This window comes from Callorhinus ursinus, unplaced genomic scaffold (genome assembly GCF_003265705.2).
Source record: "Callorhinus ursinus isolate GAN/ISIS: 27379988/994484 unplaced genomic scaffold, GSC_fseal_2.0 scaffold8, whole genome shotgun sequence".
In the NCBI taxonomy this organism is placed as follows: Eukaryota; Metazoa; Chordata; class Mammalia; order Carnivora; family Otariidae; genus Callorhinus; species Callorhinus ursinus.
In genome coordinates, this window is record NW_027397070.1 from 3635704 (window position 1) to 3644135 (window position 8432).

Here is an 8432-nt window from a genome sequence, read left to right on the forward strand (position 1 = left end):
CTTTTGTCACAGATTAATTGACCATATAGGTATGGGTTTATTTCTGGGCTATACTGTTCCGTTAATCTGTGTGTATGTTTTTGTGCAAGTACCATAGTATTTTGATAACTATAACTTTGTAGTGTATCCTGAAATCTGGGATTATGATATGTCCAGCTTTGTTGTTCTTTCTCAAGAGTGTTTTGGCTATTAGGGGTTCTTTGTGTTTCCATAGAAACTTCAAGATTATTTGTCCTAGTTCTATGAAAAATGCTATTGGTATTTTGATAGGGATTGCAGTGAATCTGTAGATTGCCTTGGATAGTATTAACATTTTAACAATATTCTTCTATTCCATGAACATGGAATAGCTTTTGATTTGTGTTGTCTTCAATTTCTTTCACCAATGTTTTAAAACTTTCAGGGTACAGGCCTTTCACCTCCTTGGTTAAGTTTATTCCTGGATATTTTATTATTTTATTCTTGGTGCAGTTGAAAATAGAATAGTTTTCCTAATCCTCTTTTTGCTATTTCATTGTTAGTGTAGAAATGCAACAGATTTCTGTATGTTAATTTTGTATTCTGCAAATTTACTGAATTCTTTATTACTTTGAATAGTTTTTCAGGGGAGTTTTCAGGGTTTTCTATATCTGGTGTCACGACATCTGCAAATAGTGAAAGTTTTACTTCTTCCTTAACAATTTATTTCTCTTTCTTGTGTTAATGTTGTGGTTAGGTCTTACAGTACTGTGTTGAATAAAAGTGGCAAGAGTGGACATCCTTATCTTGTTTCTGGTCTTAAAGGAAAACCTCTTAGTTTTTGACCATTGAGTATGATGTGTATTTTTCATATATGGCCTTGATTATATTGAGGTATGTTCCCTTTGAACACACTTTGTTGCCAGTTTTTATCATGAATGGCTGTTGAATTTTGTCAAATGCTTTTTCTAAATCTGTTCAGGTCATGTAATTTTATCCTTCATTTTGTTAAGGTGGTGTATCCTATTGATTGGTTTGCAGATATTGTCCCATCCTTTTTTCCTGGAATAAATATATAGCAGTCTATATTAACTTAGTGGTTGCTGAAGTTTGAACACATTATAAAATAACATTTTTACTCACCCCATAGTTGTATTTTAATCTGTTATTTAGAGTTTTATCCTAATTATGGCCTTTTTCTCTTTAAGCAGTCCCTTTAACATTTCTTGTAAGGTTGTTTAAGTGGTGATGAACTCTTCTAATTTTTCTTTGGGAAACTCTTTATCTGGAAAAGTTATCTTTCAGAATAGAAGGAGAGGTAGAGTATTCTTGGGGTAGGGATTTTTCTTTCAGCATTTTGAATATATCCTGACACTCCATTTCTAGTCGGTAAAATTTCTGAAAAATTAGATGATAGACTTATGGGGTTTCTCTTATATGTAACTTTTTGCTTCTCTCTTGTTGCTTTTAAAATTCTCTTCATCTTTAACCTTTGACATTTTAATTATTATGTGTCTTTGGTGTGGACCTCTTGGGTTCATCTTGTTTAGAACTTTCTGTGCTTCTTGAACCTGGATGTCTGTTTCCTTCTCCAGGTTTAGAAATCTTTCAGCTATTATTTATTCAAATAAGTTTTCTACCGCCTTCTCTTTACCTTTGGGGACCCCTATAATTCAAATGATTTTTTGAATAATTTTTTATTGTTATGTTAATCACCATACATTACATCATTATTTTTTGATGTAGTGTTCCATGATTCATTGTTTGTGCATAACACCCAGTGCTCCACGCAGAACGTGCCCTCTTTAATACCCATCACCAGACTAACCCATCCCCCCACCCCCCTCCCCTCTAGAACCCTCAGTTTGTTTTTCAGAGTCCATCGTCTGTAATGGTTCGTCTCCCCCTCCGACTTACTCCCCTTCATTCTTCCCCTCCTGCTATCTTCTTCTTCTTTCTTTTTCTTAACATATATTGCATTATTTGTTTCAGAAGTACAGATCCGTGATTCATCAGTCTTGTACAATTCACAGCGCTCACCATAGCACATACCCTCCCCAATGTCTGTCACCCAGCCACCCAATCCCTCCCACCTCCCACCACTCCAGCAACCCTCAGTTTGTTTCCTGAGATTAAGAATTCCTCATATCAGTGAGGTCATATGATACATGTCTTTCTCTGATTGACTTATTTCACTCAGCATAACACCCTCCAGTTCCATCCACATCGTTGCAAATGGCAAGATCTCATTCCTTTTGATGGCTGCATAATATTCCATTGTGTATATATACCACCTCTTCTTTATCCATTCATCTGTCGATGGACATCTTGGTTCTTTCCACAGTTTGGCTATTGTGGACATTGCTGCTATAAACAATGGGGTGAACGCACCCCTTCGGATCCCTACATTTGTATCTTTGTGGTAAATACCCAGTAGTGCAATTGCTGGATCATATGGTAGCTCTATTTTCAACTTTTTGAGGAACCTCCATACTGTTTTGCAGAATTGTTGCACCAGCTTGCATTCCCACCAACAGTGTAGGAGGGGTCCCCTTTCTCCGCATCCAAGCCAACATCTGTCATTTCCTGACTTGTTAATTTTAGCCATTCTGACTGGTGTGAGGTGGTATCTCATGGAGGTTTTGATTTGGATTTCCCTGATGCCGAGCGATGTTGAGCACTTTTTCATGTGTCTGTTGGCTATTTGGATGTCTTCTTTGGAAAAATGTCGGTTCATGTCTTCTGCCCATTTCTTGATTGGATGATTTGTTCTTTGAGTGTTGAGTTTGATAAGTTCGTTATAGATTTTGGATACTAGCCCTTTATCTGATATGTCGTTTGCAAATATTTTCTCCCATTCTTTCGGTTGTCTTTTGGTTTTGTGGACTGTTTCTTTTGCTGTGCAAAAGCTTTTGATCTTGATGAAATCCCAATAGTTCATTTTTGCCCTGGCTTCCCTTGCCTTTGGCAATGTTTCTAGGAAGAAGTTGCTGCGGCTGAGGTCCAAGAGGTTGCTGCCTGTGTTCTCCTTTAGGATTTTGATGGACTCCTGTCTCACGTTTAGGTCTTTCAACCATTTGGAGTCTATTTTTGTGTGTGGTGTAAGGAAATGGTCCAGTTTCATTCTTCTGCACGTGGCTGTCCAATTTTCCCAACACCATTTGTTGAAGAGCCTGTCTTTCTTCCACTGGACATTCTTTCCTGCTTTGTCAAAGATGAGTTGACCATAGAGTTGAGGGTCCATTTCTGGGCTCTCGATTCTGTTCCATTGATCTATGCGTCTGTTTTTGTGCCAGTACCATACTGTCTTGATGATGACAGTTTTGTAATAGAGCTGGAAGTCTGGAATTGTGATGCCGTCAGCTTTGCTTTTCTTTTTCAGTATTCCTCTGGCTATTCGGGGTCTCTTTTGGTTCCATACAAATTTTAGGATTATTTGTTCCATTTCTTTGAAAAAAGTGGATGGTATTTTGATGGGGATTGCATTGAATGTGTAGATTGCTCTAGGTAGCATTGACATCTTCACAATGTTTGTTCTTCCAATCCATGAGCATGGAACGTTTTTCCATTTCTTTGTGTCTTCCTCAATTTCTTTCATGAGTATTTTATAGTTTTCTGAGTACAGATCCTTTGCCTCTTTGGTTCAATTTATTCCTAGGTATCTTATGGTTTTGGGTGCAATTGTAAATGGGATCGACTCCTTGATTTGTCTCTCTCCTATTGTTGGTGTATAGGAATGCCACTGATTTCTGTGCATTGATTTTATATCCTGCCACTTGACTAAATTCCTGTATGAGTTCTAGCAGTTTTGGGGTGGAGTCTTTTGGGTTTTCCACATACAGTATCATATCATCTGCAAAGAGTGAGAGTTTGATTTCCTCTTTGCCGATTTGGATGCCTTTGATTTCTTTTTGTTGTCTGATTGCTGTGGCTAGGACTTCTAATACTATGTTGAATAGCAGTGGTGATAGTGGACATCCCTGCCACGTTCCTGACCCAGGGGAAAAACTCTCAGCTTTTCCCCATTGAGAATGATATTCACTGTAGGTTTTTCATAGATGGCTTTTATGATATTGAGGTATGTACCCTCTATCCCTATACTCTGAAGAGTTTTGATCAAGAAAGGATGCTGTACTTTGTCAAATACTTTTTCTGCATCTATTGAGAGGATGCTATGATTCTTGTTCTTTCTTTTGTTAATGTATTGTATCACGTTGATTGATTTGCGGATGTTGAACCAACCTTGCAGCCCAGAGATAAATCCCACTTGGTCATGGTGAATAATCCTTTTAATGTACTGTTGGATCCTATTGGCTAGTATTTTGGTGAGAATTTTTGCATCCATGTTCATCAAGGATATTGGTCTGTAATTCTCCTTTTTGATAGGGTCTTTGGTTTTGGGATCAAGGTAATGGTGGCCTCATAAAATGAGTTTGGAAGTTTTCCTTCCATTTCTATTTTTGGACAGTTTCAGGGGAATAGGTATTAATTCTTCTTTAAATGTCTGATAGAATTCCTCTGGGAAGCCATCTGGCCCTGGGCTTTTGTTTGTTGGGAGATTTTTGATGACTGCTTCAATTTCCTTAGTGGTTATAGGTCTGTACAGGTTTTCTATTTCTTCCTGGTTCAATTTTGGTAGTTGATACATCTCTAGGAATGCACCCATTTCTTCCAGGTTATCTAATTTGCTGGCATAGAGTTGCTCATTATATGTTCTTATAATTGTTTGTATTTCTTTGGTGTTGGTTGTGATCTCTCCTCTTTCATTCATGATTTTGTTGATTTGGGTCATTTCTCTTTTCCTTTTGATAAGTCTGGCCAGGCTTTTATCAATCTTGTTAACTCTTTCAAAGAACCAGCTCCTAGTTTCATTGATTTGTTCTACTGTTCTTTTGGTTTCTATTTTATTGATTTCTGCTCTGATCTTTATTATTTCTCTTCTCCTGCTGGGTTTAGGCTTTATTTGCTGTTTTTTCTCTAGCTCCTTCAGGTGTAGGGATAGGTTGTGTATTTGAGACCTTTCTTGTTTCTTGAGAAAGGCTTGTATTGCTATATACTTTCCTCTCAGGACTGCTTTTGCTGTATCCCACAGATATTGAACAGTGTGTTTTCATTTTCATTGGTTTCCATGAATTTTTTAAATTCTTCTTTAATTTCCTGGTTGATCCATTCATTCTTTAGTAGGATGCTCTTTAGCCTCCGTGTATATGAGTTCTGTCTGACTTTCCTCTTGTGACTGAGTTCTAGTTTCAAAGAACAGTGGTCTGAAAATATGCAGGGAATAATTCCAATCTTTTGGTACCAGTTGAGACCTGATTTGTGACCTAGGATGTGATCTATTCTGGAGAATGTTCCATGGGCACTAGAGAAGAATGTGTATTCTGTTGCTTTGGGATGGAATGTTCTGAATATGTCTGTGAAGTCCCTTTGGTCCAGTGTGTCATTTAAAGTCTTTGTTTCCTTGTTGATCTTTTGCTTAGATGATCTGTCCATTTCAGTCAGGGGGGTGTTAAAGTCCCCCACTATTATTGTATTGTTGTCAATGTGTTTCTTTGCTTTTGTTATTAATTGCCTTATATAATTGGCTGCTCCCATGTTAGGGGCCTAGATATTTACAATTGTTAGATCTTCTTGTTGGATAGACCCTTTAAGTAGGATATAGTGTCCTTTTTCATCTCTTATTACAGTCTTTGTTTTAAAATCTAATTTGTGTGGTAGAAGGATTGCCACTCCAGCTTTCTTTTGGTGTCCATTAGCATGGTAAATGGTTTTCCACCCCCTCACTTTCAATCTGGGGGTGTCTTTGGGTCTAAAATGAGTCTCTTGCAAACAGCATATTGATGGGTCTTGTTTTTTAATCCAATCTGATAGCCTGTGTCTTTTGATTGGGGCATTGAGCCCATTTACATTCAGGGTAACTATTGAAAGGTATGCATTTAGTGCCATTGTATTGCCTCTAAGGTGACTGTTACTGTATATTGTCTGTGTTCCTTTCTGATCTATGCTGATTTTAGGCTCTCTTTTTGCTTAGAGGACCTCTTTCAATATTTCTTGTAGGGCTGGTTTCACGTTTGCAAATTCCTTTAGTTTTTGTTTGTCCTGGAAGCTTTTTATCTTTCCTTCTATTTTCAATGATAGCCTAGCTGGATATAGTATTCTTGGCTGCATATTTTTCTCGTTCAGTGCTCTCAAGATATCATACCAGTCCTTTCTGGCCTGCCAGGTCTCTGTGGATAGGTCTGTTGCCAATCTAATGTTTCTACCATTGTAGGTTACATATCTCTACTCCTGAGCTGCTTTCAGGATTTTCTCTTTGTCTCTGAGACTCGTAAGTTTTACTATTAGATGTCGGGGTGTTTGACCTATTTTTATTGATTTTGAGAGGGGTTCTCTGTGCCTCCTGGGTTTTGATGCCTGTTTCCTTCCCCACATTAGGGAAGTTCTCTGCTATAATTTGCTCCAATATACCTTCTGCCCCTCTCTCTCTTTCTTCTTCTTCTAGGATCCCAATTATTCTAATGTTGTTTCATCTTATCGTATCGCTTATCTCTCGAATTCTGCCCTCATGATCCTGTAGTTGTTTATCTCTCTTTTTCTCAGCCTCTTTATTTTCCATTATTTGGTCTTCTATATCGCTGATTCTCTCTTCTGCCTCCTTTATCCCAGCAGTTAGTGCCCCCATTTTTGATTGCACCTCATTAATAGCCTTTTTTATTTCGACTTGGGTAGATTTTTTTCTTTTATTTCTCCAGAAAGGGTTTCTCTAATAACTTCCACACTTTTTTAAGTTCAGCTAGTATCTTTAAAGTCATGATTCTGAACTCTAGGTCTGACATCGTAGTAATGTCAGTATTGAGTAGGTCCCTGGCAGACGGTACTACCTCTTGTTCTTTTTGCTGAGGTGATTTTTTTCATCCTGTCATTTTGTCCAGAGGAGAATAGATGAATGAGAGAACAGAATGCTAACAGGTTAACAACGTCTCCAGCAAATATCCTCTATACAAATCAGAAAAGACCTGAAACCAGGGGACAGAAAGGGAAAGAAAGAAGATAAAAAAAAAGGAAAAAGATAAAAACAAACAAAAACAGAACAAAACAAAACAAAAAAACCAGAATATGATCAAATATGATCAGTCTAGTGCATAGATCAGTGCCCCACACTAGCTTTTGGGCATATTTTGGTCTGTTAGAAGAAAGTGCCTGCTAAAATTTTAAAGGAAGAAAGACTTATATATGTACAAAATAAGGGTTGGTACAATGAAGGAATGGAAGATTACCGTAAAGATGAAAATTATAAAAGATTTTATAAAAGGAATTGATAAGAAGTTGTTTTTAAAAAGAAAGAAGATTTAAAAAAAAGAAAAAAGAAAAAAAGAAAAAAAAGGAGAGAATATGATCAGGCAGGAGACTAGAACAAAGCCATACACTAGTGATTTAGGGTATATTTTGATGTTTGAAAAAATTGTATCTCAAAATTTTAAAGAGAGAACAACTTATATATATATATTCCAAAAATAAGGGTAACTACTATGAAGGGATAAAAATATGACTCTAAAAATGAAAAATAAAAATGTTTTTTAAAAAAGGGATTGATAAGATGTTGTTTGAAAAAGGGAAAAAGAAAAATTAATAAAAAAACAGTTAAAAAATTAACTTTGAAAAACTAATGAATTATGGTAAAAAAGCCATGAATTCTATGTGCAGTATTCCCCTAGCGCTGGAGTTCTCCCGTTCTCTTTGATTGGTAAACTTGTTCTTGGCTTGCTGGCTATTCATGCTGATCTTCTGGGGGAGGGACCTGTTGCCGTGGTTCCCAAATGTCTTTGCTGGAGGCGGAATTGCCCCGCCCTTGTCGGTCCGAGCTAAGCAAGCTGCTCCAGTTTGCTCTCAGGAGCTTTTGTTCCCTTCAAGCTCTCGGTACAGCTTTGGAGGACCAGGGTGAAAATGGTAGCCTCCCAATCTCCATCCAGAGGAGCTGAGAACTCGGGGCCCCGCTCCTCAGTGTGCCCCCAGAGAAAAGCAGTCACTCCCGTCTCCCCGGTCTCCGGCCGCATTCCGTGCTCACCCGGCTCACAGATATTGGCGGAGATGTGGAGAAAGTGGAACCCTCCTTCACTGTTGGTGGGAATGCCAGCTGGTGCAACTGCTCTGGAAAACAGTATGGAGGTTCCTCAAACAGTTGAAAATAGAGCTACCATATAATCCAGCAATTGCACTCCTGGGTATTTACCCCAAAGATACAAATGTAGGGATCCGAAGGGGTACGTGCACCCCAATGTTTATAGCAGCAATGTCCACGATAGCCAAACTGTGGAAAGAGCCAAGATGTCCACTGACAGATGAGTGGATAAAGAGGAGGTGGTATATATACACAATGGAATATTATGCAGCCATCAAAATGAATGAGATCTCGCCATTTGCAATGACATGGATGGAACTGGAGGGTGTTATGCTGAGTGAAATAAGTCAATCAG